Consider the following 19,778-nt stretch of genomic DNA (forward strand, 5'->3'; position numbering starts at 1 on the left):
GGGTTCTTAGCAAGAAAAACTCTTGGCCACGTTCGAGAGAAGAATCCCCCGAAGAATTTTTGGCCCCCTACATGAAGATGGACGATTCCGTAGCCTACACAATGACGAAATCTATGAGCGATACCATGACCGTCCGGTTCTGGATAAAATCCGGCTCAATAGGTTACGGTGGGCGGGTCACTTAATCCATATGGATGAGGATGATCCCACCCGGAAAGTCTATAAGGACAATATCTATGGTAGAAAAAGAAGACAAGGCAGACCCTGCCTAAGATGGAGCGATGGCGTAGGTTAGGACGCCAGACAGCCTTTAGGCATATCGAATTGGTGGACCTCGGCGCAAAACCGGGATGTCTGGAGTTTCTTATTAAGACAGGCCAAGACCAGATACCGGTTGTTGCGCCGTTGATGATGATGAAGTCAATAATAGTATATCCCAATTTTGTAAATTGACTAGAAACCCCCTTAAGTTTAACTTAGACCCAGTTGTAGTAATATCGAAAAGTTTCTCTATACAGAAATTGATCACGGTTGCACCGTAGCCTAGTAAAGTGCATCTTTGCCTAAATGCATGTTAGGTAGACAGTATCACCATGAAGAACGATTATGCTTTACCTCTCATCGAAGTGACTTTTAGGCTACATTGGGCAAATTGCACTGGATGAGGCGTCCACGGGTAAGACAGCACTTCAAACCCTGCTGTGACTGATGGGAAAAGTCATACCTATTCAATTGCGCCATCAAATTTTCATATATTTGTATGACTTGCTGCTCATAATAAAGACCTTTGACCAGCACTTGTTGCTCTTAATCGAAATGGTTTTCTGTTGCGATTGGAATCTCAGCATTTGATGCTTCGAAAAAAAGTATTTCTTCGGCTCCGATCTTGCAGAGTGCTGACTTTTCCAACTGTATGGCACAGGAGCGGCACTGATGCAAAAGGCAAAGAAAGGAGGTGAAGTTCCTATAGGGTATATGTCAAAGAATCCTACTCACTTTCAACGTTGCTGAACAAAAATGTTTGGCATCGGTTGAGGTTTTATTGGCCTCAAATAGTTTCACAGTTCAAGCACTGCAGCGGTAATTAACAAACGTGTAAGGCGTCAAAAACTTCCAACCAAACAACCCGACCTCCAACGAAAAAACGCTCAACTCCGACCGGGTATCTCAATGCTTGTATACCGATGATCTGATTGGCCCATACCCCAGATCTCGCACCGAAAACATTGGTGCAATAGTTGCTCTTGAAATTTTCATTCGTGGCGGTGATTAAACAGTTTACCGTAAACATGCTGATAGAATACTTGGAAGAGAAGACTTTTCAGAATCGAAAAAGTCCGAACAATCGCTTGAACTAGAATGGCGTCGAACATATTTACACCGCCTTATGCTCCCCGAAGGCATGTACCCCCGAGAGACTGAATTGTTGGCTGGTATTCGTGTTTATATCGGTTCTGCTCAAAGACATTAGGATAACAAGTTACCATCCATCAATTATGCTCCACGTTCAGCAAAGCACGTCTTGATAGTGATTTCCCCCTATCAAGTCGTCTTTGGAAAAAGTATGGGAATACCTATGTCCTCTTACGGCGACTGAACGCCTTGCATGATGCGAAAGTACAGATCAACCTTCTCAGGGCTGAGGTCCAGAGGGGCATCCTTCCACCAAAAGCGACACAAGAAGCAAGCCCGAGCTCTTGGATTTCAAGTCGAAGGTATCTTCTTGAAAATAAGCCGTGCGGCGAAGCAATACAATGCCAAAATGGATCAGTAATTCGGGGAAGCTAAAGTCATCGATAGAGTCGGAACGGTCCAATATAAGTTGAAGACATAAACGGTCGTAAGCTGACGGGTCTGCGGAGCTGCACAATAGCGACCGATGCATGATTTTGGTCTTCGCAGCATTTGCATCATTTTGTTCTCTTTGTCCTGTGACGAGCTGATGAGAGACTCACTTCCTTGTATGCAGCATATTTCCTTTTCTCCTACTTAACTTCCTTCAACACTTCCATTATCTTCCTTTTAATTACCTATTTTCCATTGTGGAGTTCACTTATTTTAAAATAGTAATTAAAAAATGATAATTTTTAAGGTTTTATTTTATTTTCTCAGAAAAGGTAACTACTATTGATACAAAATTTTGTGGAAAGGTGGGAACTGTGAATTTCCTCGCATGCAATCATTAACATCGTTTTACGTTGAGTTTAAGAAAGGATCCCCATACATGCACAAGGGGCGTGTACATATTTTTACGGAATATAATCCTTTGGGGTTACCAGATGAAAATCTGAAAAATTCGTGGCTCTTCGTATATCTGCCCAAATATAACAATATATTATTATATTTACTTCAAACCTCCCTTAAGTCCACGACTTGAATCGCCGCTTAAGAAAGGATTGAAATTCGTAAGATTTTCGCCTTGCGTAGAACGTGGGACATATTTCGGTGGCCAGCAGATGATTAGCGATAAGCTTGAATCGATTATGAAATCCGCCCCAGTAATTTGAAAATCGAGAGAATCAGCATTTTGCGTCTTCCTATGTATATCTTTGGATTTTTTAATAACTGTAAGCCCAGATCAACAGAGAGGAAATTATGCGGAAAAACTGGGCCTAGGCTGGAAAGGCTCAGCGTCCCCCACGACGGAAACGATACCAGCAATTGAAGCTCGAGACGAAGTTTCGATAGGGAAAAATAACAGAGCCTAAATTCCACTAGAGGTACGTGTCCATCCTATGACAATGAAGTGGACCACACGTTTGGTACTTATATACTCCAGTTGCAGCGGGTAGTATCACGTCCACCAACGAAAATCCTGTAATAAGTGAAACAAATCTAGGATATTCCTTTAGACTGGACGGATATCAGCGTATTCAAAACGCAGGAGCTGTGCTCGATCGGTAAATATCTTTAACCCCCATTACTTTTATTTTATACTAACCTTATGGATACATGCTCCCAGTCTTTCCACTTGTTTGCTGATTTTTACGCTCGCAAACATGTTTAGTTAACTAAAATTGCAATAAATATCGGCGGATGAGACTTACCTGGAAAAGAAAGGACAAACGTTTAGATTGTTAAAATTCTAGCGTTCTATTAAAATTCGTTCAGTTTTTAATGAATTTACTAAATTTATAATTTTACTTGGATTCATTTAAGAACGTACGTAGGCTTTTAAAAAAATGGAGGCCGATTATAAATGTTCCGGTCCTCCCGTCCCATTTTTTAAGTCGAAAAATGAGCTGCTTTTAAATTTTCCGAACTGCATTTCTTTTAACGCAATATATATTCGACTACCCACTTTAAAGTGAGATTAACACTGATGTCCTGAGATTCAATAAATTCACACCAAAAAGACAACTTTGCTAATGCAAGATTTCAACAAAACATTTTGTATCGTGGACTATGTTACGGCTAAAAAAACAGGGATGTAAATAAAATTTATCCATCTCCATCTATATTCTCACTATACATACAAAGCCAAGAAGACCGTTGCAATGCTTAAATTATCGACCACTCAGGTTTCATTCCATACTAGGAAACTTGCGAATATTTATGTTCGCACGTAAGTTCGAGCATTGAAAAGCCAAAAAAGGAAAGGTTCTTGATTGTTAATCTTGATACCAATGTCGGATCTAATCCCGATCTATATCTCGTGAACAGTGAGCAATACATCTCCCTCCCGGTGTGTATAATCTTCAACAAGAGTCTCCAAGAATCATTGGCGTAACAACCGGTACCCCGTCTAGGACTGCCTTATTTACGAAACTCCAGACATCCCGGTTTTGCGCCGAGGTCTATCAATTCGATATCCCTAAAAGTTGTCTGGCGTCTTGGCCTACGCCATCGCACCATCTCAATCACGGTCTGCCTCGTCTTCTTTTTCTACCATAGATATTGCCCTTATAGACTTTCCGTACGGATTAGGTGACCCCTTACAACCAGACAATCGTTGTATCGCTCATAGATTTCGTCGTTATGTAGGCTACGAAATCGTCTAGCGTGATGTAGGGGGGCAAAAATTCTTCGGAGGATTCTTCTCAGGAACGCGGCCAAAAGTTCGCAATTTTTCTTGCTAAGAACCAAACCCCATGCCATTAATGTGGAGACGCGCTGCTTGCTCGATCTAGATGAAGGTAGAATGTACATCTCGGATTGTTCTTCCCATAATGTTAATATCGTCAGCGTAGACCAGTAGCTGGGTGGACTTGAAGAGGGTAATATCTCTTGCATTGACATTTGCATCGGGAAAAACTTTCTCCAGAGCCAGGTTAAAGAGGACCCCTTGTCTTAGACCGTTGTTGATGTTTAATGGTCTTGGGAGTAATCCTGCTGCTTTTATCAGAATGTCGTTACAAACATGATGACCGGATTGAGTCACAAGCCTCGGAGAAATGTTAGGGCGTCCACCTCAGTCGACGCGGCAGGACGGGCCCCGGTCCTGTCGAGAAATGGGTAAGGGTTCTTGACGCATGGACGGCGTCAGGACGTAAGCAAGTTAGTCTGCACACAACGAACAAAACAAATACGTGTCTGCACGCTAAATGTTGGTACCCTAACTGGAAAGACCGAGGAACTCGTAAGAGCCCTTCGGAAAAGGTGCATTGACATCTGCGCTCTGCAAGAAACCCGATGGTCTGGTGCCAAAAGCTCCGACATTGAACGCGAACGCGGTAAAAATGGCTACAAACTTCTCTATTTTGGTAACCCACACACTCAATATCGTGTTGGCATTGCCATCTCAGAGGGTTTCCGTGATGCCATTGAAGAAGTCGAACGATTTGATGATCGGCTGATGAAGCTCACCATTATATCAGCTGATCGCACTATTCACTTCTTCACCGCGTATGCACCACAGACAGGTCGACCTGATGCCGAGAAAGATGCCTTCTGGCAACTTCTCGATGAAATGACTTGTCACGTGCCTGCTGACGATTACATAATCATTGCCGGCGACCTTAATGGTCATGTGGGTGAAAAGGCAGACGGTAACAGGTGCCATGGGGGAAAGGGGTTTGGAGCGCGCAATGAAGGTGGCGAGCGTATAATCGATGCGGACACCCATGACCTTGTACTTATGAATACATGGTTCATCAAACGATTGTCTCATCTTCCCACATTTTATAGTGGGAACAATAAAACGCAAATCGACTATATTCTCATAAGACGCCAACATTTTACCACTGTCACTGATTGCAAAGTCGTTCCCTATGAGACCACCGCACCTCAACATCGGCCGTTGATTGCCGTCCTGCGAATTAAGCCACCGATAAAACAGCGTGAGGAACGCACTGGCCCGCCGCACATTAAATGGTGGCGATTTGGTGAGAAGAAAGAAAAAACGGTCTCACTCATACGATTGCCAACCATTACGAATGTGGAAGAATCATGGAACCAAATGAAAGACACGATCCACAATGCGGCCTCTGCAACTCTCGGGGTCACCAAGCCGGGTAAGCGGTACATCAACCGAGATACTTGGCTTTGGAATGATGATGTTGAAATGAAGGTCCGTGAAAAGAAACGCCTCTACCACAAATTTCTCGACGATAAAACGCCTGCTAATTGGCAAATTTATAAGAATGCCAACCGGGAAGCAAAGAAAGCGGTCGCTGTCACCCGAGCGAACCATTTCAAAAATCTTTACGATAAACTGGACACTCGGGATGGCGAGAGAGATCTGTACCGACTTGCTAAAAGCCGTGATGAACGCACACAGGATATCGAACACTTCTGTTGTGTTAATGACAAGAACGGTACTTTGCTTACTGATCGTCGAGCCGCGACGGATAGATGGCGAGAATACTTCGAGCAGATTTCAACTGAAGAATTTGCTCATCCTCCACTTCCACAATCATTGCCGACATTTGGAGCAGTTCCACCAGTCAGCGCAACTGAAGTCGAGGAGGGAATAAAACAAATGAAATCGGGGAAAGCAACAGGACCTGACGACATCGCATCTGAGCTCTGGAAAGCGAAGAGCTGGGACCCAACACTGTGGCTCAGTGAATTCTTTAACCGGGTTATTCAGGAAGGAAGAACACCATCTGACTGGCAAGAAAGTACCAGTATGGAAAAAGAAAGGTGGCCCAGCAGAATGTTCAAATTACCGTCCGATCCGGTTACTTTCCCATACCATGAAGATTTTTGAACGCATTCTTGACAACCGTATTCGCGAAATCGTTGAAATAACCGTGAATCAAGCCGGATTTGTCAAGAACTGCGGAACTACTGACGCAATACACGCTGCGCGGTTACTCATGGAGAAACACCTTGAGAAGCATCGCCCTCTTTATATTGCCTTTCTGGATTTAGAGAAAGCGTTTGACCGTGTACCACACGAACTCATCTGGTATGCTTTACGACAACACTTCGTGCCAGAAGAACTCGTGCGCTGGGTTCAATTGCTCTACCACGATCCGAAAAGTAAAGTTCGAAGTATGGCGGGTGTATCAAAACTGCTTTGTGTCTCTGTTGGTGTTCATCAAGGAAGTGCCCTCTCACCACTCCTCTTTGTCCTTGTTATGGACACCGTCACACGGGATATCCAACGTCCAGCGCCCTACACACTGCTTTATGCAGATGATGTTTTCCTAGCATCTGATAGCAAAAATGATCTCGAGCAACTTGTTCAAAAATGGAATAATCGCCTCATGCAACACGGTCTCAGACTGAATTTAAACAAAACTGAATTTTTGACGACCGATCCCCATGAAACAGGCACAATAACTGTCAGCGGCAGTGATCTGACCAGAACTGAGCGATTTAAATACCTCGGGTCAACGCTGTCAGCCAATGGAGAACTGCGTTATGAAATTGCTTCACGCATTAACGCAACCTGGATGAAGTGGCGTTCCACAACTGGTGTCCTTTGTGATCGACGCATCAACGAACGTCTCAAATCTAAAATTGACCGCAATGTCGCCCGTCCAGTCGCTCTCTATGATTCTGAGTGTTGGCCGACCATAAAAGACAATGAACGGCGTCTTGCGGTAATGGAGACGAAGATGCTACGTTGGACTAGTGGCGTTACACGTTTAGATCACATCCGAAATGAGGATATCCGCGATCGTTATGGGGTTGCACCGATCGTGGAAAAGTTGCGAGAGAGGCGTCTTCGATGATATGGTCACGCAATTCGTGCAAACGAGAATTCACTTGCCAAGATTGGTCTGAACATCGAAGTCGATGGTAAACGACCAAAAGGCAGACCTAAGCAACGGTGGCTCGATACGCTGGATGGGGATTTGAAAGCCTCAAGATTGCACCCAGATCAGGCATTCGATAGAGCCAAATGGCGAAGCCGATCACAACGAGCCTACCCGCTTGTGAACGGGACATAGGCTGAAGAAAAAGAAAAGAAGAAGAAGAAGTACATTGGTCAGGGTCAGCTTAGTCAGTCTTATCAATTTTGTCGGGATACCGAATTCTCTCATGGCCTTGTACAATTTTACCCTACTGTCGTAGGCGGCCTTGAAGTCGATAGTGCAACTGATGGTCATATTCAAACAGTTTTCGAACGCTTATCGTAGAGAGAAAATTTGATATGTTGCTGATTTACCTGGAGTAAAGCCTATTTGCTTGGCTTGGGCCAATGATGTTCTGGGCGTATGGGGCTATTCGGCCTAGCAAGATAGCGGAGAATATCTTACAGATGGTACTCAGCAACGTGATATCTCTATAATTGCTGCGCTGATATCGTGATATCTCCCTTTTTATGTATGGGACAAATAACGCTTCGCTGCCAGTTGTCAGGTATTGATTCGCCGTCTCACAGGTGTGTTGCTGAAGGTTCAGCACAAGTTGATGAACTGCTTGGTGAAGTTGGTCGCCTTCATATTTAACCAATTCGGCCCGAAAAATGCTAAGGAAAATAAAAGCCACATTCCAAAGATGGGGAAAGATTTTTGGATTCAGGCTTTTATTATTCCGACCCTCAAAACTGACCCTACTCTAACTGCAAACTACTTTTCTATATCTCTTCTCCCCTTGTGCTCCAAAATCTTCGAGAGATAGGTCAACGACTGGTTAACTTATACTAAAAGTGCAACATGGTTTTGCCAAAAATCGATCTATCACTTCAGAACTTACGGTTTTCACCAACTTCGTTGCTAAATCGTTTTCTTGACTACAGGAAATACCCGCTATTTACGCCGATATCTCCAAAGCCCTTACGCCCTTAATCAAAGTAAAGTTCAAAATTTTTAATAAAAGTGGGTGCAAACTTTGGACCGAATGTCGACATAGATACTTTGCTGCCACATCTCACAATCCTAGCGCGTATTATAGCTGAATTATATGACACCCATTTGAAACCAGCCAGGGCCGAAATATTACAATGCAAATATTTCGGTTGATAACTAGCGATATTTGGACAGATAGTTATCTAACGTCATCATATTTGTCCTGCACTGTGCATTACATAAAGGATGGAGTTCTCGTGAACCTCCTATTGGCCATAAAATCGACGGAGACGCCTGTACCGGTAACGTTGACTTTATTTTATTTTGTAAAATGAATTGCCATCAAAAATGCACATCTTTTTACAAGTTCCAATATCAAAACGAAAATGCATCATAGATTGCAACACGTTGGGGGGCAAACATGATTGCAGCGTTTAGAGGAAATCTAAACGTTCACTGTGTTAATCATTTGTTGCATAACGTTATTGATAAATCTGTGAGGAAAGTTTCTGAGTTGTTTGACACCAACTCCAATTTACGGATTACTCTGAAAAGCTATTGGTGTACGCGATGCGGTTGGTTGCTGTTTGAAATCTAGGAAAATAATGATTTCGTACATGGACAATTTTCATTTTGGATGTTGATCGAAGACGTTATTTTATAGTTGTGCTTTTAACATGTTAATTGAGTTTTCCGGTGTTGCTTAGAAAAATTTTAATATTTTCACATAGCTAGGAAATGTTCACGTTCGGCTGCCCATTATCTGCGATTTCCATCCGCCGAAAATCCTTAAACTGTAACCTTTTCTAAGAAAAATGTACGGACTACAAAATCAGGAGCGGTAAACCAGACATCTTCTGTCAAAACGATTCGAGTGGTCGCAACCATTCTACATAAAAAAATTAAAAACTTTCAAAGGCGACGACCCTGTTGACGGAATGTCCTAACGGTAACGGCGACAACACTGTTCCAACATGAAGTACCTATTAAATCAAATAATAGCCCAGGATAGGACCTACAAAAAAAGATCCCATGGCCCTGATTACATATTAAGGGATTATATCTGTTTGGAGCCCCCAAAACAAGGGTTTTTTTTTTAAGGTTTTTCTGGGAATATATGTTTGAGTTGTAGTCCGCAAGTATACCAATGGATTGAGCAACTTTTCAGGAGTAAGAAAAAAATGTATTATTGAGAACTTTTTATAAACTGGCAGCTGTAGGACTTTACAAAAAAAACAAGATATTTTGGAAGTCGTCTGCGGCGGGCAGTATAATTCCCGTGGATTACCATCTAGAACCATGCCAACATTTTTTTCATGAACTACATAAGTGTAGCTAGTGAAGTACAGACGATTACACTTTTATAATAGAATCTTTGTTCGCAAAATGTTGTTAATGAAAAAGTCGTCAATAAAACATCTTAAAAAAAAATCGCTTTTTCGACGAAAAAAAGGACTTAAAAAAATGCTTAAAAAAATTCCCTTCATCAATTGCTAAAACCGTATGTACTTCATTAGATAATCGAATGAAGAAGTTACAATCAAATTTTCATGCCGATCGGATGAAAACACTTTGAGCTCTACTGCTCGCCAATTTTGAAAACGTAGTTTCGAGAGAAACCCTTTTTAAGTTTAAAAACGATATAACTTTTCGAAATGGTAACAACATGGTCCATAAATTTTTTTTAATTTCACTCTAATATCCAAGCATAATACAATTGCCCTTCCACAACCATATTTTGCTCTTATATTTCTTTTCTGGATGCTGTAATGGTGCGCCCAGACTTTTCACCATATTGAAAAGGGAGTGTTTTGTGGCTTAAATGAGGTTTTCTTCTTAGGAGTTACTTCAGAAAAACTAATTTTAAAATTATTTTTTTTATGCAACATCACTATTTATTATGAATATAACTCCGCCATGCTATTAACATAGTATGCTGGTCTCAAGCCCAGGTAAAGGAAGAGGATTTGATGCTGAAGTTAGGCAAAGAGATAAATAGAGTATAGTTGGAGTTATTCCACTATGCTAAATCCTACCTGACCTCTCTTGGTGATAGGTTCCGCGACAGGGCGACCAAGAAAATGCATACAATGCCGTTAAAAACAAAATGATCGGATTGAGTCACAAGCCTCGTAAAAATGCTAGGGCGTCCACCTCAGTCGACGCGGCAGGATGAGTTCCGGTCCTGTCGAGAAGTGGGCAAGGGTTCTTGACGCATGGACGGCGTCAGGACGTAAACAAGTTAATCCGAGCAAAACAAATACGCGTCTGCACGCTAAATGTTGGCACCCTAACTGGAAAGACCGAGGAACTCGTAAGAGCCCTTCGGAAAAGGATTGATATCTGCGCTCTGCAAGAAACCCTGTGATCTGGTGCCAAAAGCTGCGACATTGGACGCAGTGAAAATACCTATAAACTTCTCTATTTTGGTAGCCCACACACTCAATATGGTGTTGGCATTGCCATCTCAGAGGGTTTGCGTGATGCTAATAAAGATGTCGAACGATTTGATGATCGCCTGATGAAGCTCACCATTATATCAGCTGATCGCACTATTCACTTCTTCACCGCATACGCACCATAGACAGGTCGACCTGATGCCGAGAAAGATGCCTTCTGGCTTCTCGATGAAAAAACTTGTCACGTGCTTGCTGACGAATATATCTTCATTGCCGGCGATCCTGCCATGGGGTAAAAGTGTTCGGAGCAGGCAATGAGAGTGGCGACCGTATAATCCATTTTGCGGACACTCATGACCTTATACTTGTGAATACTTGATTCATCAAACGATTGTCTCATCTTCCTACCTATTATAGTGGGGACAGTAAAACGCAAATCGACTATATTCTAATCAGCCGTCGACATTTTACCACTGTCACTGATTGCAAAGCCGTTCCCTATGAGACCATCGTATCTCAACATCGGCCGTTGATTGCACTCCTGCGAATTAAGCCACCGATAAAACAGCGTGAGGAACGCACTGGCCCGATTTGGTGAGAAGAAAGAAGAAATGATCTCATTCATACGATTGCCGACCATTACGAATGTGGAGGAATCATGGAACCAAATGAAAGACACGATCCACAAAGCGGCCTCTGCAACCCTCGGGGTCACCAAGCCGGGTAAGCGGTAAATCAATTGAGATAGTTGGCTTTGGAATGATGATATTGAAATGAATGTCTGTGAAAAGAAAAGTCTCTACCACAAATTTCTCGACGATAAAACACAGGCCAATTGGCAAATTTATAAGTTTTTATTATTTCAATTAATTAATCGTTGGAAACACCGCATAATTTCACTCTGGTCTCTCCTTTATTACATGAGAGCACTGGGAATATCACTTGGACCAATGCCCATGCTTACGTCGAAAAAGAGGGCGCAGAGCGCATTACGATAGCTAACTCGAGAGCGCAAGGGAAGACGCGTGAGGGAAGAATGTCTCACAGACAACAACAGCTGGACATATTAGAATGAAATGATGTTGCTGAAGGTTCATCTTACGGCCCTAAAATAGATGACTCGATGTTAGTCATAAAAAATATTTGTTAAGCGTCAACGTCTTTTGAGACTTTAAACGTGTTTTTTTCAAAACGGTGTTTTTAAAGTCGGTGAGCACGATTTCTCCTAAATGGCTGGACCGATCGCTTTCAAATTTTTACACAATATTCTTAGATATATTCTCTAAGTAGTAATCGAAGGAATAAACTTTTTAACGATTATTTTGATTTGTTTGATCACTTTAAATTGGAAATTTCTTTGAAAATTGGACCTTTTTTTTGGAAAGTCGCCATTTCTTCAAAAATCAAAATTTTTGCTGTTGCTTCGATTAATAGCGGCATTTATTAATCAACTACATAATTTTTTTAACATTTCTCCAACAATCCAAATCGGAGAAATCTTGCTCACCGCCGAACACCTTTTTTTGGAGAACCTCTAGGAGATCGTCTGCAGGGGTCGTACAATTTTATATTTTTAAAAACTGATTACGTTAAAAATATAAGAAATACACGACATGTACATAATAATTATTTATTCATAAAATAAAAGATTTGATTATAAAAAATTAATGAAAAAACGCGATTTTTTGGCTTTGCAACTAGGCATAACCCCTTAATCGTGTTATTCAGGAAGGAAGAACACCATCTGACTGGCAAGAAAGTACCACAGTTTCAATATAGAAAAAGAAAGGTAATCCAGCAGAATGTTCAAATTACCGTCCGATCCGCTTACTTTCCCATACCATGAAGATGAACGCATTCTTGACAACCGTATTCGTGAAATCGTTAAAATAACAGTCAGTCAAGCCGGATTTGTTAAAAACTGTGGAACTACTGACGCAATACACACTGCGCGGTTATTCATGGAGAAACACCGTGAGAAGCATCGCCATCTTTATATTGCATTTCTGGATCTAAAGAAAGCGTTTGACCGTGTGCCTCACGAACTCTCTGGTATGCTTTACAACAACACGAAGTGCCAGAAGAACGTGAATCAAACCCGCTTCGTGTATCAAAACCGTTTCGTGTCTCTGTTGGTGTTCATCAAGGAAGCGCTCTCTTACCACTCCTCTTTGTTCTTGTTATGGACACGGTCACACGGGACATCCAACGCTACACACTACTTTAAGCAGATGATGATCTCGATCAACTAGTCCAAAAATGGAATGATCGCCTCATGCAATACGGTCCCAGATTGAATCTAAACAAAACTGAATTTGTGACGACCATGGAACAGGCACAATACCTGTCGGCGGCAGTGAACTGCCCAGAACTAAGCGATTCAAATACCTCGGATCAGCGCTATCAGCCAATGGAGAACTGCGTTATGAAATTGCTTCAAGCATTAACGCAACCTGGAAGTGGCGTTCCACAACTGGTGTTCTTTGTGATCGACGTATTAACGAATGTCTCAAATCTAAAATTTACCGGAATGTCATCCATCCTGACACTCTCTATGGTTCTGAGTGTTGGCCGACTATAAAAGACAATGAACGGCGTCTTGCGGTAATGGAGACGAAGATGTTGCGTTGGACTAGTGACGTGACATGTTTTGATCACATCCGAAGTGAGGATATCCGCGATCGTTATAGGTTGCACCGATCGTGGAAAAATTGCGAGAGAGGCGTCTTCGATAGTATGGTCAAGCAACTCGTGTTAATGAGAATTCACTTGCCAAGATTGGCCTGAACATCGGAATCGATGGTAAACGACCAAAAGGCAGACCGAAACAACGGTGGATTGATATGCTAAATGGGGATTTAAAAGCCTCGAGATTGCATCCAAATTAGTCATTTGATAGAGCCAAATGGCGAAACCGATCATGATGAGCCGACCCCGCTTGTGAACGGGACAAAGGCAGAAGAAGTAGAAGCAGAAGATAGAGATGTTTTAGCATATTTTAAGCCAATGATAAAAGTCAGCAAAATAAAAACTTCCAAACAGATATAACCTCTTAAGAACATCGTAGATAACATACTACCCATCATATTTTGAAATGACAGGTTTAGCCGTTTTTCAATAAGTTCCTACAGAATTAGCTAGAAAGTTCGTATCTAATTGCAATTAGCGAATAACATCGATTAGATTAGTCGCAATAACCAGCGAGAATCTAATTTTTCTGCTGTTAATTGTTGTGTCAAATGAATCGAATTATCTATTACTCGTATTCATATTTGCCGATTCTTGTCCATAATCATTTGCTCAAACCGGACGTTGTATTTACTTATATTCTTCTAAGTTTAGTTTAAATGAGTAGAATGTGTTATTCGGAATTATACTCGTTGGGTTTGTTAGATATTGGCTCGAATGATATGTTGTCTCAATCATAGCAACACTTATCTCTGCAAATAGCAAGAATTCACTCATTCATTTGTACGATGAATTACTCAAAGGCCAATTTGAATATTATCATGTATACCTCTAGTTGGCACTATCTGTATCCCTAATGCCTACAGCATTCACTTATCGACTTATTCCATAAATATGTAAGATCGTTTGAATGAACTTATTTTCTATGAATACGTAAAAGTATATAACAAATTTTATGAGCGATTCACCATAAATCAGTTCCTCAAATATTAAATTTATTCTGGCTGGTGAATTTTTCATAACGTGTTCACCAGCTTCTAGCATGTTTTAATTTTTAAAATCATTTTTTATTTTTAAGAAATAGGTAACAATAATAGATTGAAAAAATGAACAAAAGAAAAGCAATCTTTTAAACTAACAAAAATAACTTAAACCTAATGGCCACTGTGGGCTCTCGAACATTTTGAATAATGATTTACAGATAGAGAAGAAAAGGAGTAAGAAATAAAAATCTAATTTTACAATAAGTTGTCGGGAAATGGTCAAAAGAATCGACGGAATTCTCTTGGCCTTAGTGGCAAATAAAGAAATATGAAAATAATAATAATTTTTTATATAATAATCGTTGGCGCAACAATCCATATTAGATCAGGGCCTTGAAGTGTATTAGAGCACTTCATTGGAGACCCTAACGGTACACCACAGTAGACTGTAGGAGGCAATGTGGTCAGCATTGCGCTCGCCCGAGATTATTACCCTGATTTGACTCAGGTACTCATTCACAGCTGAGTCGACTGGTATCCGACGTCAAACCACGATACAAATCCCATTGCCACCAGTGAGATTGGAACCGGGCCTTGTGCTCTAACCACTCAGCTATCCGGACACAATGTTTAATTGCTTCAAAAGATACTCTTAACTTAAATTATTGGTCTTAAAACTATCGTAATTAAAACTATTTACTTTTCGGTTTATATTTTTTCTTTTTTTTTCACAATAACATCCATAGGAAGAAAAAGTAATAATAATAGTTGTAATATTAACAAACAGACAAAAGATAATAACACATGTATGAATGAATTACAACTGGAAGCGAAAACAGCACCCACTTAATATGTACATATTTCCAAATCCCCAACCAGAAACAAATGACAGAATTAAGCACGGCCGCCGCTAACCGGCATCCTGCAGCCACCAGTACTAGGATTTCTCTTTCTCATCCCGCTTAATATCAATTGCTCTCGCCCTGGAGTATCTCCAGTCGAATTCCGGAGTCCCCACAGTCAAGTTGGGGAGATATTCTATCCTTTTGTCCTAACATGATTACACTCATTAGTGGACGATTTAAATCTTATAATTTGTACCAAGCCATCACCTTAACTTACCAACTATTTAAAGAGAAACACACGAGAATGTGCGGCGAAAATATCGAAATTCTCTTTAGCCGGCCTTATCGAAATGGAACTGAATAAATCAAAGAGAAATATCGTCGGCACATTTGTAAACCGCCACTGAATGCGTTCTACGTTTTGCAGAAACCTTGCAATGCGCTCACTTACGCTGTGGAATGAATTCGGTTACGATTACTCGTTCGTCTCATTGATAATTCTCATTCGCCCGGTCGTAGTATCTATGATAATTGTACAATAGAAAAGCGTATGAATGACAGTGGCGGCCGGAAAAAATGACAGCAGTGAGTACTGTATCTTAACGAAGAATCTAAAAAATGTGTGGCATTTCCGCGTTGGTATTTGAACAAGAAAAATAATTTCCAGGTATTAACTGGGGTTTTAACATTTGTTTTGTCGTTATTTATTGCGAATGCTTTGAAAATCAAATTATTTATCATTTTGATAGTAGTAGAAGTGTCTCAGATGGTCCCACTTCATAATTACGACTTTTATTTTACTTAAGATGAGGCTTCTGAGGTGTAGTCATCATATATTAAAATAAAGTATAATTAGGGTATACCAACTTGTATATGATAATCTGTGGGTACAAAAATGCATTGAGTATTTTATACGTACATAGTTATTCCGATTATCAAACAAGTTTTGAAAAAGACCAGATGAAGTTATAAGAGACGACAATTAGCTACCATTGAAGTACACAACTTCGATCTTATACTCAGTTTTGTTTAAAACATTGAAAAGCTCACATTGCGCAATCTAATGATATTTGTTCATTGCGATTAGATTTACTGACATTCCTAATTAGCGAGACTATCAATATTTAATCCAAGTTCAATGAAGTGCGAATTTTTCGCTCAAAATTATATACACATTAGAACTACAAAAATTAGGAATATGAAATGAAAGGAAACAGCACAGAAACTTGCAACAATGGAAAGAACAACAGAACCGTGGCAAAAATTTAAAATGTCAGCGGACGAAGCAAATAACTTATATCTGGCATTACAAAAATATTGAAAAATCCTTAAAATTTTAAAGTTTGATACGTTCGAATAAGAGTAGGCAGTATCTGGAACGGCTTTAAATGCGTTAGCTGTTCAAAGAAGCCCCATCCAAAATGCAAGTTTGAATAAATATATCCAATTGGCAAAAGGAACTAAGGAAGAAACCTTTTCTGTATTTATCACTTGCGCAGCACCATAAACGCAGGGAGTAAAACTGCCTAAGCTAGCTTTGAATTTTCATGGGACAAAAAAGATGACATCCGGTTGGCGTAGCTTTGTAACCCAGATCGCATAGTATGATGTCTTGTGATGGTGATATCAGACCGACGCGGACATGGAAAAACATCACTTACCATGAGAGAAATATCACTTGATGATGCAATTATACTTGGTTAGGTGTTTGAATTATAGCGGTCATCGACTAGTACATGCGACGCAGCTAAAACCTGGGAAATGCCAACTGAACCAAGACCCGCAACTCTACTACCAAACCCTATCTCCTCCTTCGCTGGGAGTTTTTTCTTCATGAAAAATTGCAAATGGAGAACGATGGGGGTGTCTCCCGCGCCTTAAAATGGGATAAATTCTACTAATTGGTCCTCCAGATTCGTGGTAGGGTTGACAACCGTGACGTTGTTTGTATTGTATTCCGAAGAGCCTGCCGAAAGTTAACACGAATATGGTGTCGGACCTATGCTTACCGCAAATGCAAAACACATTTCCGGGATAGGATACTAACTGTAAGATCCTGGTCATGACAAAAGAAAATTTCGAGGAACGGAGTGGATGTTTACCCTCTAAATCTAATTAATTAAACAGTTTTTGCTTGTTCGCCAGTATTTGTACTTTATTCACAAATACCAGTACTTCGGGAACCACTTTTTCCCTTCAGTATAAGTTAGGACGATTAATTTGCAAGTATCTCAGCAATTAAGCAATGACTGAAGCAAAGATATGAAACTTAAGCAGTTATGTCTGTTTCCTATTTTTTAGGAACAAGAGTAGACATTTACATCTGTATTTGTATGTCCGACAGTATAGATCAAAACATACTGCACACAATAATAACTCCGTCATATTATTTACATAGCATGCCGGTTCCAAGCGCAGATAAATGACGAGGGTTTGAGGCAACGTACTCTGCACTATCTTCAGTAAAATAAAAATAAAATGCTGAGATTAGTGAAAGAGATAAATAAAGTATAGTAGGAGTTACTGCATTACGACAATGTCTACCTGATCTCTTTTGGTAGCAGGTCTAGCGACAAGTAAAACAAAACGGATTCAATAGACGCACCCCAGTCCCTGTCGAGAAATCAGCAAGGGTTCATAGACATGTCACACAAATCCGTGTTTGCATGCTAGATATTGGTATCCATACTGGAAAGACGGAAGAACTCGCAAAAGCCCTTCGAAAGAAGTGTGTTGATATTTGCGCTCTACAAGCAAGTCGATGGTGAGGTGCCAAAAGGTGCGACATAGAACAAAAATGCAGTAAAAATTGCTATAAACTTCCCTATTTTGGTAGCCCAATATGGTAGGTCAATATGGTCTCAACATTGGTGTTTGAGGGCTTTCTTGACACCATGAAAGAAGGCGAGTGATTTGATGACGGTTGGTGAAGCTCATTATAATATCAATGGATTCCAAGATTCACTTCTTTACTAAATACGCATTACAACCATGTCGCCCCGATGACGAGAAAGCTGTCTTAGGGCAACTACTTGACATAAAGACCTATAACGTGCCTGCTGATGACTATATCGTCATTGCGGCAATCAGAAGGATTATGTGGATGAAAATGCAGAAGGCAACAAATGCAATGGGGGAAAAGGATTTGGCACACACAATGGCAGCGGCACAAGGCGGGCGTATAATTGATTTACCGGACTTTGACAACCTTGTTTAACAAGTACAATGAATTGTTTATTAAACGATTGTCGCTTGGTAGTGGGAGTATTAAGACAGAAATAGACGATCATAAGATGCCAGCATTTGATCACCGTCACTGATTGCACTGACCGTGAAGGTTAGCCCGCAAATATTGAAGCACCGTCGACACGTGCTTACTCGCTTCTATGCTAGCCAGGCTCGGGAAGGTAAGGGGGAGGGGGTCGTTTGAATATTTAGATATCTCACGCGCCATTATACAATAAACCGAGAGATTTTTTAGGTTTAGCTTGCGTTTTGATCTTTCGGTAGGCTCACGCCAATCCCCATGTTTGTTGACCTTTCAGACTCGGGTGCGGACGTACGCATGGATAAAGCATCCGTGAATTTTTTTGGTATGAGAAGTGAGAGATCGAAGTGGCAAAAAGGGAAAGAAAGACAATCCAGCAAAATGTTCAAATTACTGTGTGCCCTGGTTCCTGTCCCATTACGACAACCGGATTCGCGACATCGTTCAGATAACAGTGAAACAAACCGGGTTTGTCAAGAATTGCGGAATTACTGACGCGATACATACTGCGCCGTTACTCATGGAGAAAGACTTTCAGAAGCATCATCCTCAGTACATTGCATTCCTGAATTTAGAAAAGGCATATGACCGTGTGCCATACAAGCCCATTTGGTATACTTTGCGGTAACACCTAGTGCGCTGGGTTAAACTACTCTACCACTCACTACTCCTCTCCGACCGAAACAACGATTATCGGATACGATGATGATGGTTTAAAAGCCTCTCGTCTCCATCCAAATAGCGTATTGACAATACTGGGACACCTAAAATGATACTCGAGGCAAAACTCATAGCACAAACATCAGTGGTAAAATTAAGGATATGATGGGCGAATTCCATAGACCTGAAACCTCTTATCGCTTGTTTTGGTAGACGTTTTCCGTTTCTTTGATGAATTCACAAAGTTGGATTATTTCATCGAGTGACGATCTATATTGCCTGGATCACAGATCTTAGTATATTCTCCTAACTTTCTTCCACTATTCCCTCACTATTCTAATATAGTGAATAGTCAGAATGGGTACATGTTAAGATAGAAATCTACGCAGCATTGGTTCTGGCTGCAGGTGGACTATCAAAAATAATGAAAGCCATCTCGCATTAATGAGCATTTTTTCCATTTACCTGGCTGCACATAAGTATGGCTTCATATCTATGCAGAACAACTATGTATTGCCAGAATATGAGTAGAAAGATAGATATGGCATGAGCGCGGTTATGCTTAAAAGATATAATGTATTAAAAAAGCGGGTGTCAAAAGACACGTTTCATGATACCATTTGATAACGCAGTGTGTCTGAGTGTTTAGAGCACAAGGCTGTCGTACGGAAGGTTGCGGTTCAAATCTCACTGGTGACAGTGGAATTTGTATCGTGATTTGACGTCGGACACCTGTCGACTCAGCTACGAAT

General features: G+C 40.8%; 2 pseudogenes; both read left to right on the forward strand.

Moving 5' to 3' along the window:
* The first annotated feature begins 5,446 nt into the window (after nt 1-5,446).
* On the forward strand, nt 5,447-7,346 carry LOC119654006 (annotated as a pseudogene).
* Nucleotides 7,347-12,713: 5,367 nt separating this feature from the next.
* LOC119655569 lies at nt 12,714-13,440 on the forward strand (annotated as a pseudogene).
* Nucleotides 13,441-19,778: the final 6,338 nt, after the last annotated feature.

The sequence above is a fragment of the Hermetia illucens genome, chromosome 4, assembly GCF_905115235.1.
Source record: "Hermetia illucens chromosome 4, iHerIll2.2.curated.20191125, whole genome shotgun sequence".
Classification (NCBI taxonomy): Eukaryota; Metazoa; Arthropoda; class Insecta; order Diptera; family Stratiomyidae; genus Hermetia; species Hermetia illucens.